We start from the raw sequence: 24,004 nt of genomic DNA, 5'->3' as shown, positions 1-24,004 counted from the left end.
GCGCATGCATATTCATCTCTCACTCGCGTCGGGGCGACTCCACGCATATCGCGGCCGTGCTACCTTGAGGGGATTCAAAGTACAACAGGCGCAGGAGTGTTGGGATGATCTGACTTCAAGAAGTTCTCTTAACCAAGTGTTTACAGCCATGCTATCTAAAGCTCAGGCTTCATCACGCTAGATAGGCTCGGATTTTCCTACTAACACACCTGTCTGATCCTTTACTTTGATATTAAGTCATGAATGTGAGCATTTTATTTATTTATTTATTTATTTATTTATTTATTTATTTATTTATTTATTTATTTATTTATTTATTTATTTATTTATTTATTTAATTTTTTTATTTAATCATGTATGTATGTATTTATTTTATTTATTTATTTATTCATGTATGTATGTATTTAATTTATTATTTTATTTATTTATTTATTTATTTATTTATGTATATATGTATTTAATTTATTATTTAATTTATTTATTTATTCATGTATGTATGTATTTAATTTATTATTTATTTATTTTATTTATTTATTTATTCATGGTACATATGTATTTAATGTATTATTTAATTTATTTATTTATTTATTCATGTAGTATATATGTATTTAATTTATTATTTTATTTATTTATTTATTTATTTATTTATTCATGTATGTATGTATTTAATTTATTATTTTATTTATTTATTTATTCATGTATGTATGTATTTAATTTATTATTTTATTTATTTATTTATTCATGAATGTATGTATTTAATTTATTTTTTATTTATTTGTTTATTTATTTATTCATGTATGTATGCATTTAATTTATTATTTTATTTATTTATTTATTTATTTAAGGCTCCAGGTTGTTTTATGAAGCTTCTTCCTCTTCATTTTCTTCCTGTATCCTCCTGCTTATTATTATTATTATTTTTCATTCATATTTTCTTCATTTCCTTGTTATCTATGTCTTCACCCCAACCTTTACCACTTACTTTTTCATATCCCTGCTCTGATCATCCTGTTTTCATGACGCCCACCCTCCCCACTTCAACCAGCATTTTAAATGCACCTCAATACCTCAGTGGCTTTTCCGTTTAGAGTATCGACGTTCCCCGAAGGAACAGGAAGAGGGAAACACCGGTAACCGTGACAGTAATGCTGCGCGGCAGACACAACTATTTCACAGGGGCTTAGCAGCCCGGTCGGATGATGTAGTCTGTCAGCTCTACACAGATCCAATCTGAACTCTGCCACGGATTGGAGATGTTCTCCTGGATTATGCCAGTGTAAGTGACCGATCGTTTGAGAGGCAGACTAGAGGTGAAGAGAGTGGAAAAGTCCTTACAGTCAGTGAAACAGTCGGACAGACAAGCATACTGTTGAAGTCAAAAGGGTTACATACACTTGTGATATACACGTATACACGGGCAAATGTGGCAAAATAATGGAATGGAAAAGGCAACTTAGATTTAACTTTCGCTGGTGTAGAGTTCTTAAAGATATTTAACTTGTTTAACTTGATTCCTTTTTTTTGTAATAATTATCGATTACAGCTTGTGATTTTCCTGTGCCCATATAAATTTGGGTAGAAAAAAACCCAAATTCTCATCTGCCAAGAAAAGAAAAGGAAGGAAAGGAGGATGGGTGGATGGATGGATGGGTGGATGGATAAGTGGGTTGGTGGATGTATGGAAGGAAGGAAATAATAGAGGGAGAGAGGGAAAGATGGATGGATGGAGGGTTGGGTGGATAAATTAAGGATTAAAGGATGGAGGGAAGGAGGGAGAGAGGGAGGGGGAAGGGAGGGAACGAAGGCAAGAAGGATGGATGGATGGATGGATAGAGGGTTGGGTGGATAAATTAAGTATTAAAGGATGGAGGGAAGGAAGGATTTTTGGGGGGGTTGAGGAAAGGGGAGAAGGAAGGAAAGATGGATGGATGGGTGGGTAGATACAGGGGTTGGACAAAATAACTGAAACACCTGGTTTTAGACCACAATAATTTATTAGTATGGTGTAGGGCCTCCTTTTGCGGCCAATACAGCGTCAATTCATCTTGGAAATGACATATACAAGTCCTGCACAGTGGTCAGAGGGATTTTAAGCCATTCTTCTTGCAGGATAGTGGCCAGGTCACTACGTGATGCTGGTGGAGGAAAACGTTTCCTGACTCGCTTCTCCAAAACACCCCAAAGTGGCTCAATAATATTTAGATCTGGTGACTGTGCAGGCCATGGGAGATGTTCAACTTCACTTTCATGTTCATCAAACCAATCTTTCACCAGTCTTGCTGTGTGTATTGGTGCATTGTCATCCTGATACACGGCACCGCCTTCAGGATACAATGTTTGAACCATTGGATGCACATGGTCCTCCAGAATGGTTCGGTAGTCCTTGGCAGTGACGCGCCCATCTAGCATAAGTATTGGGCCAAGGGAATGCCATGATATGGCAGCCCAAACCATCACTGATCCACCCCCATGCTTCACTCTGGGCATGCAACAGTCTGGGTGGTACGCTTCTTTGGGGCTTCTCCACACCGTAACTCTCCCGGATGTGGGGAAAACAGTAAAGGTGGACTCATCAGAGAACAATACATGTTTCACATTGTCCACAGCCCAAGATTTGCGCTCCTTGCACCATTGAAACCGACGTTTGGCATTGGCACGAGTGACCAAAGGTTTGGCTATAGCAGCCCGGCCGTGTATATTGACCCTGTGGAGCTCCCGACGGACAGTTCTGGTGGAAACAGGAGAGTTGAGGTGCACATTTAATGTTTTTAAAAGTTTTTTGGATACAATCCGGGTTAGCACCCGAACATCCCTTTCAGACAGCTTCCTCTTGCGTCCACAGTTAATCCTGTTGGATGTGGTTTGTCCTTCTTGGTGGTATGCTGACATTACCCTGGATACCGTGGCTCTTGATACATCACAAAGACTTGCTGTCTTGGTCACAGATGCGCCAGCAAGACGTGCACCAACAATTTGTCCTTTTTTGAACTCTGGTATGTCACCCATAATGTTGTGTGCATTGCAATATTTTGAGCAAAACTGTGCTCTTACCCTGCTAATTGAACCTTCACACTCTGCTCTTACTGGTGCAATGTGCAATTAATGAAGATTGGCCACCAGACTGGTCCAATTTAGCCATGAAACCTCCCACACTAAAATGACAGGTGTTTCAGTTATTTTGTCCAACCCCTGTAGATGGATGGATGGATGGATAAATGAAAGGGAAGGAAAATGGAGGGAAGGTAAGAAGGAAGTAAGGAAAGATGGAAGGAAAGAAGGATAAATGGAGGAAGGAAGGAAGGGAGAGAAGGACAGATGGATGGATGATGGATGGATGGATAGATGGATGGATGGATGGATAGATGGATGGATGGATGGATAGATGGATGGATGGATGTATGGATGGATGGATGATGGATGGATGGATGGATGATGGATGGGTAGATGGATGGATGGAGGAAGGAAAATATGAAGGAAGGACTGATGGATGGATGGATGTATGGATGGATGGATGATGGATGGATGGATGGATGATGGATGGATGATGGATGGGTAGATGGATGGATGGATGGATGATGGATGGATGGATGGATGATAGATGGATGGATGGATGGGTAGATGGATGGATGGAGGAAGGAAAGTATGAAGGAAGGACTGATGGATGGATGGATGTATGGATGTATGGATGATGGATGGATGGATGGATGATGGATGGGTAGATGGATGGATGGAGGAAGGAAAGTATGAAGGAAGGACTGATGGATGTATGGATGTATGGATGGATGGATGATGTATGGATGGATGGATGATGGATGGATGATGGATGGGTAGATGGATGGATGGATGGATGATGGATGGATGGATGGATGATAGATGGGTAGATGGATGATGGGTAGATGGATGGATGGATGGATGGATGATGAATGGGTAGATGGATGGGTAGATGGATGGATGGATGATGGATAGATGGATGATGGATAGATGGATGGATGATGGATGGATGGGTAGATGGATGGATGATAGATGGGTGGGTAAATGGATGGATGGATGGACAGATGGATGGATGAATAAATGGATGGATGAATAAATGGATGGATGTATGGATGGAAGGAAGGAAGGAAGGAAGGATAAATGAATAAATAGTTGGATGTATGGATGGAGGGAAGGGAGAGAAGGAAGGATGGATGGATGAATAAATGAAGAGATAGAGGGAAAGAGGGAAGAAAGGAAGAAGAAAGCACAATCAATTTCAGTTAAGAAAACAGATCACTGTCTAGTGCATTGTGTGTAATGATCATCCAGGCTAAAAAAGTGATTAAAATACATCAGCACACCTCCCATCAGCGACGCAGCTGCTCAGAAAACCCGTCCCACAGAATCATATCACACAGAGAGTAGACACTCCAGACATGGTGCGTTCTGTGTGTTTGGAAGTGCCCGTGTGCACGCCAGCCTCGTGTCAATTCCTGATTTCTAGGGCACATTATAGTATATGTCAAGCTCCAGTGCTTCATGAGTCATTCTTCTCATCGCAGGCTGAATAATGGCGGCTCTGGCCTCGAAGCGACTTCAGCTCATTCCTCCAACAGGGTTTTCCATTCTCCAAAATGATACGTCTTTATTTATTCCTAAACAAATATGTGTTTTAGTTTGAGCATGGTTCCTGGTTTAATTCCTGTTCATAGATTATATCTGAGTGAGCTGCACTCAATTACGTTTACAAGTGTGGATAAAGAGGATTAAAACACTGCCTGCAAACATAGGTGGGCTGTGGAAAAACAAGAAATTAGATTTCATCTTCTGGAGGGTTGGATCTCGAGCTGTAGGAATGTACACATCCTTACCAGGGATCCAAATATCACTGGTCATCGATATGGACAATTTATGACAACTGATCTACCTGAATGTTTGTAGGGGTAGGAGAAGGTCGGTGGGTAGCTTTAAGGTTAATCAGGTTACCATTCGTGGATCCTTAAACATGGCTCTTTACCTTTCACTTGCTTGGATTGTGGTTGGTCACAAACAGTGCTTTGGATATAAAGCATCACCTAAGATGTCATAAATGGACATTATACCCAAAAGAAGGAGGTTTGGGGGACACAGGGACAACATGCAATATATAAATGGCAGAAGATGTCAAGTGGCACCACTACACTTTAATACTCTGTGCCAAAATAAGCATTGACAAACCAAGTCAAGCTATTGGTGACTATTATGGGGTCCTTGGGTGGTACAGCAGTCTATAGCACTTGTGTTCCCTGACCAGGATAAAGTAGCTGATAAAAATAAATAATAATAATAATAATAATAATAACTAAAAAATATATTACAATAAATAAATTAATAAATTAGTAAATTATATGTTAATGAATACATTAAGAAAAATAAAAACCCTAAAAATAAATAAGTAAATAAATAAATAAATAAATTTAAGAAAATAAAAAACCCTAAAAATTTATAAATTAATAAAAATACATAAATAAATAAATACATTTAGGACAATAAAAAAAAGCCTTAAAATTAATAAGTAAATGAATAAATAAATTTAAGAAAATAAAAAACCCTAAAAATAAATAAATTAATAAAAATAAATAAATAAATAAATACATTTAGGAAAATTAAAAAACCCTAAAAATAAATAAATACATACATACATTTGAGAAAATAAAAACTAAAAATAAATAAATGAATAAATAAATACATTTAAGAAAATTAAAAAACTTAAAATAAATAAATGAATAAATAAATAAATACATTTAAGAACATTTATAAAACTTAAAATAAATAAATAAATAAACCCTTAAAAGTTGCACAGTATGTAAGGTTGGTTTTGCAATGACCACGTTAAACCTTTGCTTTGTGATGCCATCTAATGCACTTTAAGGTGTCCTTTTCATGCCTGTCTGGATTTCCTGTAGGTACTTAGGTGTCCTCCAACCCTCCAATGCCAGTATGTACAGTGCCTTGCAAAAGTATTCAGCCCCCTTGAACTTTTCAACCTTTTGCCACATTTCAGGCTTCAAACATAACGATATGAAATTGTAATTTTTTGTGAAGAATCAACAACAAGTGGGACACAATCGTGAAGTGGAACGAAATTTATTGGATATTTTAAACTTTTTTTAGAAATAAAAAACTGAAAAGTGGGGCGTGCAATATTATTCAGCCCCCTTGCGTTAATACTTTGTAGCGCCACCTTTTGCTGCGATTACAGCTGCAAGTCGCTTGGGGTATGTCTCTATCAGTTTTGCACATCGAGAGACAGTAATTTTTGCCCATTCTTCCTTGCAAAACAGCTCGAGCTCAGTGAGGTTGGATGGAGAGCGTTTGTGAACAGCAGTTTTCAGCTCTTTCCACAGATTCTCGATGGGATTCAGGTCTGGACTTTGACTTGGCCATTCTAACACCTGGATACGTTTATTTGTGAACCATTCCATTGTAGATTTTGCTTTATGTTTTGGATCATTGTCTTGTTGGAAGATAAATCTCCGTCCCAGTCTCAGGTCTTTTGCAGACTGCAACAGGTTTTCTTCCAGAATGGTCCTGTATTTGGCTCCATCCATCTTCCCATCAATTTTAACCATCTTCCCTGTCCCTGCTGAAGAAAAGCAGGCCCAAACCATGATGCTGCCACCACCATGTTTGACAGTGGGGATGGTGTGTTCAGGGTGATGAGCTGTGTTGCTTTTACGCCAAACATAACGTTTTGCATTGTGGCCAAAAAGTTCGATTTTGGTTTCATCTGACCAGAGCACCTTCTTCCACATGTTTGGTGTGTCTCCCAGGTGACTTTTTATAGATATCTTTGAGAAATGGCTTTCTTCTTGCCACTCTTCCATAAAGGCCAGATTTGTGCAGTGTACGACTGATTGTGTCCTATGGACAGAGTCTCCCACCTCAGCTGTAGATCTCTGCAGTTCATTCAGAGTGATCATGGGCCTCTTGGCTGCATCTCTGATCAGTCTTCTCCTTGTTTGAGCTGAAAGTTTAGAGGGACGGCCGGGTCTTGGTAGATTTGCAGTGGTCTGATACTCCTTCCATTTCAATATGATCGCTTGCACAGTGCTCCTTGAGATGTTTAAAGCTTGGGAAATCTTTTTGTATCCAAATCCGGCTTTAAACTTCTCCACAACAGTATCTCGGACCTGCCTGGTGTGTTCCTTGGTCTTCATGATGCTCTCTGCGCTTTAAACAGAACTCTGAGACTGTCACAGAGCAGGTGCATTTATACGGAGACTTGATTACACACAGGTGGATTCTATTTATCACCATCAGTCATTTAGGTCAACATTGGATCATTCAGAGATCCTCACTGAACTTCTGGAGTGAGTTTGCTGCACTGAAAGTAAAGGGGCTGAATAATATTGCACGCCCCACTTTTTAGTTTTTTATTTCTAAAAAAAGTTTAAAATATCCAATAAATTTCGTTCCACTTCACGATTGTGTCCCACTTGTTGTTGATTCTTCACAAAAAATTACAATTTCATATCGTTATGTTTGAAGCCTGAAATGTGGCAAAAGGTTGAAAAGTTCAAGGGGGCTGAATACTTTTGCAAGGCACTGTAGGTTGGCTTATCTCTATTAGGTCTAAGTGAGTAAGTATGTCTAATGTGTGAGAGTGTGTCCAGTGTCCAGCTGATAGTTTCAGACCCTGGGCAGCATTGCTTGTGCATGTATGTCGAATAGTAACAGTCAGTCGCCCGAGACTCGGCTTTTTAGAAGGGCACTTGTAAGCGATGCCCTCTGGAACCAGCTCCCAGGCCATTACAGGGTTGCCTCACTTTTTCTTTTCTCGCTGCCAATCATAGACCCCTCTCACAGCCCTGAACCCTTTCTAATGTATGCTTTTCATGATGATATTAGAGCGAGAAGGAAAGAGAAGGAGCCAGATTACCATTTATACGATAAACCCATTCCAGCCTTGCCCCAGTTTAAATTACACTGTGTTTTTCTTTTTTGATTTCCATTTTGCGCATAATGCTCTCTCTCAGCATGATTTAAGTTATATTATTAGCGTTCCTCTAGAGACTTCTCCCCCTCGCTTTTTGGGTGGGATTCCAGGCTCTGGATGCATTAGCTCGCTGTAATTGGCGAATGATCATGGGATGGCGTGCGGATTGAGAGCGAGCTCACACCACACGCACACACTTAGACGCAGACTACACAGGCTGCGGTACTGGAAGTCAATCAGGGTCCCTATCAATCAAGCCTAATGCCCCTTTCTAATACACTTTAATAGCTTCCTCTGCTCTCTGCTCTCTGCTCTTCTCCTATTCTCCTCGAACGCCGATCTGAAATCATATTTTTGTAGTCTCAGGATTCCGTACGTTTCCGTCACCTGTCGAGCCAATCCGAGGTTTTATTTCAGAACAGCGAAACAGTCAGGGGTCCGACGGAGGCCGGCTGAAGGCTACACGCTCAGTATTGGCCAGGCATTAGTATTGAAGCGCAGCCCCGTTTGAGCCCAGGAGCCGACACATGAATGTGTAAAATATCCCCACGCTCAGGCAGGCTGTCGCACAAAGGGCTATCACCATATTATTCAAGAGATGCCATGGAGCCTGGCCAGAGCGGAGTGTCTGTGTCGGTGGTGAGGGGGGTAGGCGGTGGGCGACGGGTGCGGAGGAAAAATCGGCATGATTGCGATTTGCCATTTATAATTGGCCTACGATGCGAAATGGGCCGCGGCCAGACTTTTTTAAAAAGGCAATCTGTGGCGGTGGAGGGGCCGATGGCTTGCTAATGACAGCTAGTGTGCTACGCCCTGGGAACAGAATGCCGCTCTTGTAAGGGTAGAGCACACAAATATGTTTATCTACAGTCGCCGATGTTTGTGCGTTGCAAATGGCATTGTCTGTTGGTTTCAGACGTTAATGGGGATGAAATACAGATTGGCAATACATGGCCAAAAGTTTGTGGACGCCTGGATATTAGATCTATATGTTTGCTTGTATCTTGCTGGTATCAAGGCTTCATGATTATCTTGTCTGTGCCTGTTTGGGCACCAACTCAATTGGCAAGGCTTCCAATGATTGACGATGCTGCTTACAGGATAGGAAGTGTATCATCTCCACTTACCATATAGAAGCACTTTGTAGTTCTACAATTACTGACTGTAGTCCATTTGTTTCTCTGCATGCTTTGTTATCCCCCTTTCATGCTGTTCTTCAATGGTCAGGACTACAGGACCAGGTATTATTTAGGTGGTGGATCATTCTCAGCACTGCAGTGACACTGACATGGTGGTGGTGTGTTAGTGTGTGTTGTGCTGGTATGAATGGAGTTTTGAAATACCATGTCCACTCACTGTCCACTCTATTAGACACTCCTACGTAGTCGGTTCACCTTGTAGATGTAAAGTCAGACACGACTGCTCATCTATTGCTGCCGTTTGAGTTGGTCATCTTCTAGACCTTCATCAGTGGTCACAGGACGCTGCCCATGGGGCGCTGTTGGCTGGACATTTTTGGTTGGTGGACTATTGTCAGTCCAGCAGTGACAGTGAGGTGTTTGCAAACTCTAAAAATAAATAAATAAATAAATAAATTTGAGAAAATAAAAACTAAAAATAAATAAATGAATAAATAATAATAATAATTAATAAATAAATAAATAGATGAATAAATAAATAAATTTAAGAACATTAATCAAAAACTAAAATAAATACATGAATAAAAGTAAATAATAAATAAATAAATAAATAAATAAATAAATAAATAAATTAATTAATTAATTAATTAATTAATTAATTAATTAATTAATTAATTAATTTCCTGCAACCCTACAATGCCAGTATGTAGGTTGGCTTATCTCTATTATGTTTAAGTGAGTAAGTATGTCTAATGGGTGAGTGTGTGATGTCCAGTGTCCAGTGATGGACTACCACACCAGCTGGGCAGAATTGCGTGTCTTATCCACTCATACCAGCACAACACACACTAACACATCACCACCATGTCAGTGTCACTGCAGTGCTGAGAATGATCCATCACCCAAATAATACCTGCTCTGTGGTGGTCCTGACCATTGAAGAACAGCATGAAAGGGGGTAACAAAGCATGCAGAGAAACAGATGGACTACAGTCAGTAATTGTAGAACTACAAAGTGCTTCTATATGGTAAGTGGAGCTGATAAAATGGACAGTGAGTGTGGAAACAAGGAGGTCATTTTAATGTTATGGCTGATCAGTGTGTATATACTGTATATAGCCGGCGTTCATGTCAGATCTCTTTACTAGCACTAAGGAAAGTCTAGCCATTAGTCGGCGGTGGGGGTGCCGGTGTATTGTGAGCTCAACAAAAGACAGCATTTGATAAAGCCCCCCCTCCCCCCCTGCAAACTCCTATAAATAATGAAAAGTTAATGAAGAGGTAACTTAATGATGTAATGAATATGGCAGCACAAGGTCAAACAGAACCGGCGTGGGCCGCCAAGCCCAGCGGTGCCATATTTTAGGGTGCGCTTGTGTGTGAAAGCTAAAACGCATGAGTTTTACAGTGTTACCGTAGTCAAATCATCAATCAAGGAGCCAGTCGGTAATACCCAGTGCGGCATGGTCGCATTTACATGTACGGAATGTATATTTATCAACAGGATCAGTAGGCCGGGTGCATCCTGCCTGCTTGTTTGTTTGCATTCATAGGCTGTGTATTTATGTGTGTCTGTGTGTGTATTTATGTGTGTCTGTGTGTGTGTGTGCACGTCTGAGCGGTCCAGTAGGACTGGATCCAGTGTTGAGGTGGTGATTAAAAATTGAGAAGGTTTGAATGATACCGGTGAGAGTGTGTTGGAGCCAGGTGCGATCGATAGAGTAGTCAAGCGTGACATCTTTGACTTAGAGCGCAGAAACACAGCAGGTCTCACAAAATATTTTTCAGCGCCGCTCTGGGACGTTTACAGCGTAACTGTTCCAGTCCTGTGTTTCTCATTGAGGCTTTTTTCTTTTTTTTTTTTTTACATTCAATTTAACTGGGTTGTTCTGCACTGAGAAAAATAAATAATAATAATAATAAATTAAAGAATGAAAATCTGATGTTCTGAATAACAGATAAAAATAAATAAATAGATTTAAGAAATACAAAATATAACAATAATAAATAATAATAATAATAATAATAAATAAAAGAATGAAAAATCTGATATTCTGAATAGCACAAAAAAATAAATAGATTTAAGAAATACAAAAAAAAAAAATAATAAATAATAATTATAATAATAATACATCAAAGAATGGAAAATATGATATTCTGGATAACACATCAAAATAAATTAATAGTTTTGAGAAAAAAAAAAAATATATAATAATAATAATAATAAATAAAAGGAATTAAAAATCTGATATTTTGAATAGCACATAAAAGAAATAAGTAGATTTAAGAAATAAAAAAATAAATAATAAATAATAAATAAAAGAATGAAAAATCTGATATTCTGAATAGCACATAAAAATTAATAAATAAATTTAAGAAATAAAAACAATAATAATAATAAATAATAATAATATTAAATAAAAGAATGAAAAATCTGATATTCTGAATAGCACATAAAAATAAATAAATACATTTAAGAAATAAAAAAAAAATAATAATAATAATAAATACAAGAATGAAAATTCTGATATTCTGAATAGCACATAAAAATAAATAAATACATTTAAGAAAAAAAAAAATAATAATAATAAATGATAATAATAAATAAAAGAATGAAAAATCTGATATTCTGAATAGCACAAAAATAAATTTAAGAAAATTAAAAAATATAATATAAATTAATAAAAATAAATAAATAAACTAATTAAAAATAAAAATTAATAAATACATTTAAGAAAATAAAAAACTGAAAATAAATAAATGATTAAAAAAATTAATTAATTAATTAAAGAAAATTTATCAAAGAAAATAAATAAAAACAAAAAAAAAAATACATGAAAAAAATAAATAAATATTGCCTTTAAAGGTTACACATAGTTTGGGGGCAGTTATTAAACTGTCAATAAAAAAACCCAAAACATTATGGTTACCCACCTAATATGCTTCTAAATAGCTCTAACTCACAAACTCTAAAGAGTCATCCAGTACCAGAATATCACCAGCATGTCTTGTATGGTTGACCTGGATAAACCCACAGTGCATGTTGGTGCCATATTGTTATTTCTGCGGATAAACGATGCACCCGTGCCCGACTGTCCATTTGTTTTCATTATTATTATTATTATTATTATTATCGTTATTATTTATTTATTTTTTATATAAATGCTACAAATACAGGAATTGTGTCCTCCATCCACCTGCTAGTCAGGAAAGCGCTTAGTCGACGTTGGCCAGGTGAGCCATTCGATCCGTTCCTCCTGGCCTGAGGTTAAGCACTACATGACAGGCTAAGCCACAGCAAAACGATCATCGCCAACCAGCGTTCACGGATTTCAATCTGTGGATTCTGTATCTCACAAGCCGTGAATTTCTACAGCAAGTACACAGACACAGTAGGCACAGGATAGGTAAATTCCCAGCAGTCCTCGTGCCTTGCGAGACCGTTCAGAGCGCTCCCGTGCCCTTTCTTGGATGGATCCTCAGTGAGGGAATTAAGTTTGGCAGCGAGAAGCGTACCGAGAGAGTCGAGAGAGCACAGACCCTAGAAATATCTCGAAACACTACCAGATCCTGGCGAGCACGCGCCCGGCACCTAGCACAGGGAATTTGCAGGTTTTTATCTGCTTTTCCTGAAACATTTACAGCTCCCTCCGACACGTTCCCCCTCCCCGCGCGGCCCAGCCGTGATTTGTGGCACGTGTACAGATGTGTTGCCGAGAGATGGTTTAATGTGACAGGCGAGATGGGGCTCTGTCTGTCTCCGAGGCTTTATGGAGGAATGCCATGTCTGTGTCTCGATCTCAAAGACCTCCCCCTCACCCCCCTAGTTCGCCCTTTCCGTTCTCCCAAGCCCCTCGTCTCTTTACTTAACAAGCCCGAGGTCACAGAAAAATGGCACAGCGCTCCACTTAAGCTGAGGTCAGGTCCCAGAACAGACCCGGGCCGCGTCGTCGTCGTCAGATTCTGGCGCTTTTCCTCTCTTTCTTTTTTAATGAAAATAGAAAAGGGGAGCCTGTGCTTCTTTTGCCTTAGAGTCTCGTTATCTTTAGACGTACGTTTAAGAGCATCTGCGTATGGAATCCGACGGCGTCAGGTAGAATAACGATTCCCGAGTACGGAAAACTACGCGCAAAGAGATTTAACAGCATGTCCAACGATATAGAGTGACAGAAAGCAGCTGGGTTATGGGGCGGTCGCGAATGTCTTTAAAGTGAAATCATTTCCTTTCCTTAATGAAAAGATGACATGGCTGAGGCTCAGAAGTCCCATCTGCATTCCGCTGCAGTCCAAGCACTTCCTCTGTGGGGCAAAATAATATAATAATATAATGATATTGGTCTTAGAGGGTATCCTCCTGGATAGGGCTCTTATTGAACTGATTCACAAAGATCCTAGTTCAAGTATTAAACATACAGTAAGTAATATACACAGATCAGCCATAACATTAAAACTGCCTCCTTTGTAGTTCTACAATTATTGACTGTAGTTCATCTGTTTCTCTGCATGCTTTGTTGGCCCTTTTTCACAGGACCAGCACAGAGCAGGTTTAGGTGGTGGATCATTCTCAGCACTGCAGTGACACTGACATGGTGGTGGTGTGTTAGTGTGTATCCACTCTATTAGACACTCCTACCTAGTTGGTCCACCTTGTAGATGTAAAGTCAGAGACGATCGCTCATCCATCGCTGCTGTTTGAGTCGGTCATCTTCTAGACCTTCATCGGTGGTCACAGGACGCCGCCCACGGGGCGCTGTCGGCTGGATGTTTTAGGTTGGTGGACTATTCTCAGTCCAGCAGGGACAGTGAGGTGTTTAAATACTCAACTCATACCAGCACAACACACACTAACACATCACCACCATGTCAGTGTCACTGCAGTGCTGAGAATGACCCACTACCTAAATAATACCTGCTCTGTGGGGGTCCTGACCATTGAAAAACAGCATGAAAGGAGGCTAACAAAGCATTTAGAGAAACAGATGGACTACAGTCAGTAATTGTAGAACTACAAAGTTCTTCTATATGGTAAGTGGAGCTGATAAAATGGACAGTGAGTGTAGAAACAAGGAGGTGGATTGTTATGTTATGGTTGATCGGTGTATGTATATGCACAGTAGGATAGGTTTATGGTAGGTGATCCCTGATCTCAGGCCCACTGATTACTTTTGGGTTGAATTGGAATGCTGATAGCGAACCAAGAACATAATAATAATAATAATAATAATAATAATAATTAACAGTATTATTATTATTATTATATTATTTAATTATTCAATGAAATATAATACTTTTTATATTAAAATATAGTCGTAGTAATAATAATAATAATAATAATAATAATAATAATAATATTTCTTTATTTTTATTATTTCTTTATTTTTATTTCTTTATTTATTTTATTTATTTCTTTGTTTGGTTGTTGAAGCACCATAATAGGAATTAATAGGGTTATTGTGACCATAAAAAGTTGAAAACCACTTGGGTCCAAGACTAATTTGGTTCAAAGGAACAGGAATAGGAAGAAGATATTTAGATTAAGCAGCCTGCAAAATGCTGCCTTTTCCTCTCCAGTCAGCAAGTTCCTCATTTATAGGTCTAGTTTAGCCTGAAGTGCAGCTTGAAAGCCGGTTGACACTTAAAAACCTGACGTCTTGAGCGTCACTCGCTGTAAATATAAAAAGAATAGATGCACTAATACGGCCGTGCAAACCCCTAAAAAAGCCCCAAGCACAGAAACTAAACAACTAAATAGTTCAACCTTGACTTCATGAATCAGGGAGTGAGCGCAGAGTTGGCTCGGATCAGGCCTTCAGGTTCACACCCGGTCCTCCGTAAACATGTTTTCGTCCCACCCCACGAACCCCCCGCGTCACCCTGAGTGATTCGTCCAAAAGAGCCGTAATCAAAAACAAGCATAAACGTTCGAAAGCGTCGCCCGAGAAGTATGAAACAATAATCTGTGTGTGGCCGGACGATGGCTGAGAAGGCAAACATTTCACAACGGCGCTGTTTAAATAAAGGCCTCGGCACCGACGGCCGAGAGATAACGTGCCGCGTTAATTACACCCGCTCGTAAAAATAAACCAGAGGTATAAAATATGACTCTCCGTACTAGGGCGCTTAACCTATAAAACGGCGGTGAGGTGTGCGGCTCAGATGTGCGGGGGGGATATATTGTTTGGAGAAAAAACACAACAAGCTCAGAGAGTGGATATAAAAAAAAATGGAAAGGAAGGAGGGGAGGGGAGGGGGGTGTAAAGGCCCTACAGTCAACAAAGAGTGCTGTGTTTACTCAGAATTTAAAGAGTCGAATTTCCCCCCCCCCTTCCATTGTGTAGCATCAGCATGCGAAAATAGGCCAGCTAAGCACACGTTTATTATTCTTAGCTCATGAGCAGAGTAATAAGCAGTAAGGAGGCTGTGTAGATGTACGGCCGGGGCGCTGGGATACACGGCTTTAAGTAAGTAAAGTAACTTGGCGGACGAACAGGAACGGATTATTTTTCCATAAGCCGGGTTTTCACTGCCGGGTGGCCCGTCCTTGTTTAGCCACGCCGAGCAGGAATGAAGAATCACATAGTGGTGGGTTCATATCAGATTTGTTTCCGGCGTTCTTGACCCCCATCCGGCCAAATAATCAAGCAAGCGGCTTGATAGGAGTGATGTCATAACTCTCGGCAACACGTCGATCCCAGAAAACTCACCCCACACACACAGAACCCTAAAAATAAGAAAAAAAAGAGCCACACATGCATGGAAGCGGTTAGACTCAAGAGAACCATGACAACCCTTAAACACGAGTGGAGGCACGCAGTTCTGAATAAATGTTTGTATACATTTTTTTTGTATATCTTGGAGTGCGCGCATGGTGGATGAACTGCGCTTAAAGACATCTGGATGCGATGAAATACCATTTGTCTAAACAGAAAAGGAGCCGCGCCGAGAGCGCGCGGAAAGCCACCCAAAGCGCGCCCCGCTTTTCACTGCATACTTGCCTGATGCGTTCAGTATTACCGTATTGACGAGTGTTTTACCACATCGGCGCGCGGAGGCTTTTGAAGACGTGATGTTTTGCCGTGGCTGTCGCTTCGGAGGGGGAAATGGGGACGTCGTATCGTGGGGTTGGAACACAACAGGCTCGGTTTGGTCAAAACAATGCATAAAGGAGGACATAATTGGGCAGGAAAGGCTTGGAGTGTGAAAGCCGATCCAAGATGGTCAACGGTCATTCACAGTTGATCATAATGTTGTCCTTATTTGGCCTTTCACATATCTGACAAAAGCACGATGCTGTAGTGTAATTATTATAAAATAGATTAATATACAACGTAATTATGATAAATCATCCTACAGCAGTGACCTATTATTATTATTATTATTATTATTATTATTATTATTATTATTTATTTAATAATGTATTTAATAATGTATTTAATAATTTATTTATTTATTTATTATTGTTATTATTATTATTATTATTTATTATTATTATTATTTATTTAGTTAGTTTCTTCATGATTGTCAACTCCCGATCTGATCAAATAGAGCCAGATCACCAGTTGTAGCCTAGCGGTTAAGGTAATGGACTAGTAATCAAAAGGTCACTGGTTTAAGCCCCACCACTGCCATGTTGCCACTGCTAAGCCCTTGCGCAAGGCCCTTAACCCTTAATTGCTTAGACAACCACGCGCCCCCTCCGACAAGTGTCCCATCTGCGGCCGCTTCTTATCACCTGTGAGTCTTGGGTTTCCACGTTGAGTGAGCAGTAAGAAATTCATAACCTTTTTGTTGGCAGTTACAGACACTTAAGGTTAGAAGTGAAATGAAATATAAATAAAAAAATAAAAAAATAATAAATAAATAAAATAATAAATAAATAAATAAAATAATAAATTCAATACATACATACAGGAATAAATAAATAAATAAATAAAATAATAAATAAATAAAAAATAAAAAATAAAAAATAAAAGTCCCAAATAGTCCTATGTGCTTTTCTAACACTAAATAACTTTTCTATTTGGTAGCTGTTGTCCATTTAAAAAAATAAAATAAAATAAATAAAATAAATAAAATAAATAAATAATAAATTATTATTATTATTATTATTATTATTATTATTAATAATAATAATAATAATAATATTAATAATAATTCTGGTTTTGGGACCCCCCCCCCCCCCCCCAATATTCAATGTATTTAGGTGTTTGACAAGTCACACCCTTGTGTATAGAGTATCACAGCCATCCCAATGTTAATAAATAAATAAATACCCCCTATATAAGACTGTCTGTGACCTTAAGTTAATTGATCTAATGTGTCTCATTCACTGAGTTTTAATGGCAATGCATTTAAGCACAGCCATTACTTAGCCGGCCACAGTGAATACATATGTGAATAATAAACCATCTAAATGTAAACTACTTCTAGAGGCTTTATGGCATATGAATTAGCATTTTTAATCAGCAACTGGTGATGAAGGCCAGGACAAAGAGGAAGTGGCAACGAGGGGAAAAAAAATAGTATTTGGTGGTAAAGACAGAACGGGGGGAGGGTTCGTGCACCGAAGAAGAGCCTCCTATAGATTTATCAGCTCCTTAATTCCATTTAAACAAATAGTCCGGCAGCCCGAGAACGGCGGTGAGGGGGACACGACTAGGATAATAAGCATCATGGAAGCTAATCAGATTTCTAAGAGGAATTGATTGTTGGTCTGGCTGAAGGAGCGGAAGAGCGGTCGACAATAAACCGAAATTTAAGTGTTAATTTTTATGCTAATCCTCTGGCATCTCCAAGTGATGCCGTTCGGTTTCGCCCGGGTGCCGCAGATACGAAATTGTCCCGCTCACAGAGAAAATGTCAGCTTGCCAGACCCTGAAAGCTTGTAATTTATTAGGTATGTTTCTATTAGTATGTGTCACAGTTGTTAGCAAGCCGCTCGCTCGTTCGCTCTCGCGCACATGTACCCAGACACACACACACACACGGGGTGAAACACGCTCAAGCAGACACACACCGAATGTGACACACACACATGCGCTCGCACAATAGAATTCCATGCCTGAGCCTGTGGTTTTAAAGAGCGTTACAGCTCAGTGGCTGGAGCGCCGAGGCATTAATGTATTATCATATATCGGGCGGTCCTTGCCCTCTGGACAAAAGGCTATTTAATACAATTTAATGACATTCCCGAGCAGTAGGGGAAAAATAATCAAGGGAGCGACAGGGGAGAAAAGAGGGCAGATTAAAATAGCGTCTACTTCTCCTATGTAAGCAAGGGCTGTTAGGAGCTAGGGCTGAGGTACAGGAGCCATAGCTTAAAGTAAGGCGGGTAAAGACGATGCAAGGTGATCAATGTCGTCTAGAGACTGGCATGAATCTGAACCTCTTATACAAATGGGTGATGAATGAAAAAGCCCAAATAAATGACCGATTTTGGACAGGTGTACAGCTCGACAATCAAGAAATTAGCATCCTACCTCGCTCTGAGCCACACATACTTATTAATGCTGATCCAACCTAGCTGACATGTCCATAAAGTTATGGAAAAAGTCATAAACAGACAAGCCATCTTCAAACCGGAGCTCCTGGAGGAGACCCACACAGACGGGGGATGGAACCCAGGACCTTCTTGCTGTGAGGAGACAGTGCTACCCACTTAGACAGCCTTGCCTCGCAGCAAGAAGATCCTGGGTTTTCTGTGCGGAGTTGGCATGTTCTCCCCGTGTCTGTGTCCTCACACAGTCCAAAAACATGCAGTCAGGTTAATTGGAGACACTGACTTGCCCTATAAGTGAATGTGTGTGTGTCTACCCTGTCCAGGGTGTTACCGTGTGCCTTGCGCCCATTGAAAAGCTGGGATAGGCTCCAGCAACCCCCCCCCCCCCCCTTGCAACCCTAATTGGATAAGCGGGTAAGAAAATGAATGAATGAATGAATGAATGAATACTATCTAGCATTAATATTGATGCAAGTGGTCTTTCTCAGGATCACAATGGGTCTGTCTAAAAGCTAGTGAGCTGCCTTGCTCCCTACTGCCTACCTAGGCAGCTCCCTAAGTAGAAAGGATTAAGAGCCACACCAGTCCCAGAGATCAGTCCCAGATCTCACATATCTCATTGTAAATACATATAAATAAATAATTAATTAATAAATTAAATACATTAAATAATAAATAAATAAATAAATAAATAAATAAAATTGATAATAATAATAATAATAATAATACATACATAAGACAAGGAATAAGACATCTAGCTTATAAGGCAGATTATTTAGACACACTGCATGTTAGTGCAGTTTTCGCTTACCAAACTAACACAGTTAGCCTCCGGAAATTCAAATCAACGGGCTGAGGCATGCCAACTAACCCCGTGCCAAATAAATAACACTTGTACACCTTTATACATATTTAAATCAATAAGAACATTAGTAGGAAGCATGTTAAGGTATCTAGGAATGTAGACAGCGTTCCTGTAGTGTGTGTAGTGTGTAGGATGACGTTAAATGCCGTCTATGTAGAGAGATCACTAGGTTTTAGGACAGACCCCATGCCTCCATCAACAGGGCACTAGGGGTCAGCGAATAGTTCTACCAGATCTAAACATGATCTAAACCGCCTATACATACATAGATACATAGAGACCCAAACCCTGGTGGAAATCCTATGGACTATGGACCAGCGTTCTTCACCTGGTCATCATCGAAACACCCCATTCTCTCTCCAATCAAAGCTGACCGTCCAACACCTTGTTAGGGTAAGCATGTGCTAGCCCTTACTGTTCCAGATTGGTCAGTACCGGTTGGCAAATAGATTGAAAGTAGGTGGGAATGTCCAAGTTAAGGAGGTTCTGGTCCACCTTAATATGGTTATATATTCAAAGAACATTGTCTTGAGTTTGAGTCCATCATTGCCATAGCTATTTGTGTCTGGGAGTCATGACCATAGATATAGGGTGTGTTCGAAAACCTAGTGAGCTGCCTTGCTGTCTTACTGCCTACATAGGCAGCTGCCTCAGTAGAGAGGATTCTAATAAGTCAATGACTTATAAGTCAGGTTATTCGAACGCGCTACTGAGACAGCGATTCCATCGGGTCTCGCTTTGAGCATTTAGCATCTTGGCATTCAAACCAATGGGATGGGGTGGCCCAGCGCGCTAGCGTGTCAACTAACACCTCCATCAGTGTACCGAAAATCGTTACATTCGCTGACAAGCCCGAACTTGCAAATAAACACTCATGCAAGTTTATACAAGTTAAAAATCAATATTCATTTATTTACGTTTGAAAATAAATGAGTTCGTTTCTCCACCCCGTCAGCCATGTTTTTATTATTAGAGCTGCCGCACTGAATGCTGGGATCGCCTTGATCACTAAGGACGCTCCCGATGCTCACTCGTTCTTGAGTCACTCGTTTTTTCCCTTTTTCTCCCTCCTTTAGCGCATCCAATTGTTCAATTTTGCATGGTGCTTCCTCTCTGTCTATGCCGAACCCTGCCCTGACCGAGGAGATCGAAGCTAACCCATATCCCCTCCGAAACATGAGCAGCAGCCAGATGCATTTTTGCCACCCACACATTGATGAGTTTGGCGCCACCCAGCGTTGCATGCGGAGAGACACACCCTAATGCCAAGTTCACACTACACGATTTTTTCGCTCGGCGACTGGTCGGCGTTAGATTTGCCGGCTCGGGAGCAACTCGGCGTTCGCTCGGCGATCAAAACTCGGCACTCAGTCGCCATGTGTGAACTACTCAACAACTCCATCCGACCGGCTCACCGAGCGCTCGGCGACCGGATTGAGATTTCTAGCATGTCAGATATCTGATCTCAGTTGCACGTCTGGCAGTGAGTGCTGTGTCGAACAGCCAATGAGAACGCAAGATACAGTGTGAGGGGAAACGCAGGAGAGGAGTGTAAACAGGTGGGAGAGGGGGATAATATAGTTTATATCAGAATACACCGGCACACACACGTTTTACAGTATTTCTGACTTGATCGTTCTCTACAAAACACCAACGTTGCATTGCAAAAATATTAATTAACCTCCAACTTACTATACGTAGAACAATCCATACTGTTCGTGTTGCCAAATCCACTCAGATTCATTTATTTTTCCTCCTTGATTTTACGCTGCACATCAGCGCACAAACACTTTGATCACTTGCTACTTGTTGACGTGCATTTTTGGACGTGGTATCATTAAACCCCTCGTCACTTCTCGCGTTTGTTTTCGTGACAAAACGTAGTTTGGGAGACCAGAGAAGCTCGCCTGTGATTCCAGTTGGTGATAGGTCGTGTAGTGTGAAACCCAATATCGCCAATCAGTCGTGTAGTGTGAAATATACACCGACTGAAAGACTCCCGAGTGCAAAAGATTCAGTCGTGTAGTGTGAACTGTACAGCGACCCGACAAATCAGAACTTGGCATAAGGGCACTCTTCCTCATCTCTTGTGTAGGCGCCTCTAATCAGCCGGCAGTGGTCGTAATCGCATTCTGACAGAGAGAGACCCACATCCGGTTCTTTGTCCCACCCCCCCAACTGAGCAACCGGCCAGTCGTTGCTCATACAGCCACTCAGCTTCGAACCGGTGAAGCAGAGCTGGATTCGATACTACGTACTCAGAATCCAGCCCTGGTTTGCAGCGTGTCTTTTTACCGCTGCGCCACCTGAGCGGCATAACATTGAAATTTTAAGATGCCTAACTAGTGAGGATATTAAGGCATCTAGGATTTCGAACAGCCTCCTTCTCGGGAGCGTGTGTAGGATGACGTAAAATGCCATCTATGTAGAGAGCTCACTAGCTTTTCGAACACACCCATAGTTTAGGGACGGGCGGCTTTTCTTTCTGCCCTCTCAATCAAGTCATTGTCATTTATCTGTTTAAGATGGTGTGGTCTTGCTGACCCAAACCCTGGTGGAAATCCTATGAACTATGGACCAGCGTTCTTCACCTGGTCATGATCGAAACACCCCATTCTCTCTCTAAGAAAGCCAGCGGTCGCAGCGGTAGTGCTGCACGCCAGACGAGCATCCACCGCGCCCCGTGAAAGGTTCGGATGCATCTCACATATAGGTCAATTAAATGCACCAACATCTGCTCTCCTCAAACCATTTGCATATAGTATTCATATGTTAATGACGTTCCTTGTTCGGGGTGTGTATGAGTGTGTGTTACGTGCTCACTTCCTTTCCCTCCTCCTAACACAAGCCACGAAAAAAATAACAGATCCCTCTTTTCTGGTCGCAGCTAACATCCAAACCGGATGGCGCCGTCCTATTTTTATGTCTTCGCCACGCGGGCTTGTTTAGCTGGCCCTGATTTGTACGAGAATCCTCCTTTGGAACGCGGCTTAATGCCTTATAAATGAGTGATGACACAGATGGACCAGCAATAATCTATTTAGAATGCCTTACAGCTAATATTGTGCAGATTATTAGATATTAAGCTGTTTCGCTTTCCGCAAAGCTGTTTCCTGACGTTTTGGGAGCTGCTCGGTTTACAGGATTATATATATATATATTTATATATATTTATATATATATATATTTATATATATTAGAGCTGTCACACGATTAAAATTTTTAATCGAGATTTATCGCAAACTAATAATTAAGCAAAATTTGACCAGTTATGCACATTTCTATTACAAGAACATGTTTACCAATAAGGACATTCATAAAATTATGATAAAATGATTAAATCTAAATAATTTTTAGAAAGCTAGCCAATGCCTATATAGAGTTGTTAACAGTTACCCATCTTTCAGCCAGTTATTAAAAATTACTCTGTGCAAATTCCTGCTTCTGGTATTTTTAATGCACAGTTTTAGTTTTGTTAGTTGTACTTAACGAAATAATCATAATATAATAAAAATGACCTGGCGGCCGGAGGTATGGGAAGGGGCGGGGGGGGTCAGTGAGGTGAGTGGTTAAGTTCATGTTGTGGAGGAACCCAGGACCCCAGAACAAGCCCCCCCCCCCACGCTTAGTCAATATAAATATCAGATACAAATATGTTTTTAAAAAACTACAAACATCACAAATATAAATAATTTTTACAACCACATGATTGAATAACCTGAATAAATTGTACAGATGAAACATCACGCACCAGTTTCGCTTGAAGGGGAAGCAGGCGAAGATAAGCGGTTTTGACGGTCTAGCAGCCAATGGAAATGACTCCCATTCATTTATTTATTCATTCATCTTTTCATTCGTTTCATTAACACACGTAAAAAAAGTGAAAACCACTAAAAGTAGTTTTTCATCGGACATCGACGATAATTTATTATTTTTTTATGTTTGACTGCGCTGGCAGGTCACAAGTAATGCAATTTAAGACGGAAGACGTATAAAATCCGATCCGGACTTTGGACCTGCCTGCTTTATACAGTCCATTGTGATCCATTTAACAGCAGTGTTTGTAAAGTTCTGTGTACAGTTCATGCGCTTTACATCCTAATTCATCTGAAATACAGTTAATTACCACAGAGACACATATTTACATGGCAAAACAGCCAATTAACGCGATTAACGACAGCCCTAATATATATATATATATACTGTATATACACTGACTGGCCAAAAAAAAGGTAGCACACACTAATATTACGTTGGACCGCCTTTAGCTTTGATTACGGCACGCATTCGCTGTGGCATCGTTTCCACAAGCGTCTGCAATGTCACAACATTTATTTCTGTCCAGAGTTGCATCAATTTTCCCCCCAAGATCTTGTATTGATGATGGGAGATTTGGACCACTGCACAAAGTCTTCTCCAGCACATCCCAAAGATTCTCAATGGGGTTCAGGTCTGGACTCTGTGGTGGCCGATCCATGTGTGAAAATGATGTCTCATGCTCCCTGAACCACTCTTTCATATCATCTTGGAAGAAAAAATCCATCGAAGGA

At 40.1% G+C, this 24,004-nt stretch overlaps 1 protein-coding gene across 3 annotated transcripts in view; it reads left to right on the top strand.

Annotated features, from left to right (window-relative positions):
- znf536 (zinc finger protein 536) overlaps window positions 1-24,004 on the top strand; it is a 310,124-nt gene that overhangs the window by 104,260 nt on the left and 181,860 nt on the right. Inside the window, exon 1 of one of the 3 annotated variants that reach the window (XM_062989496.1) lies at window positions 22,076-22,144. The exons of the other annotated variants lie outside the window; for them this stretch is intronic. The gene's annotated coding sequence lies outside the window, so the exon portion shown is untranslated. Of the gene's footprint in view, window positions 1-22,075; window positions 22,145-24,004 lie in introns of those variants that run through there. 3 annotated transcript variants of the gene reach the window in all.

The sequence above is a fragment of the Trichomycterus rosablanca genome, chromosome 27 (assembly GCF_030014385.1).
Source record: "Trichomycterus rosablanca isolate fTriRos1 chromosome 27, fTriRos1.hap1, whole genome shotgun sequence".
NCBI lineage: Eukaryota > Metazoa > Chordata > Actinopteri > Siluriformes > Trichomycteridae > Trichomycterus > Trichomycterus rosablanca.
The sequence above is the reverse complement of the archived record's forward strand: the minus strand, read 5'-3'. Positions and strand labels throughout refer to the sequence as shown.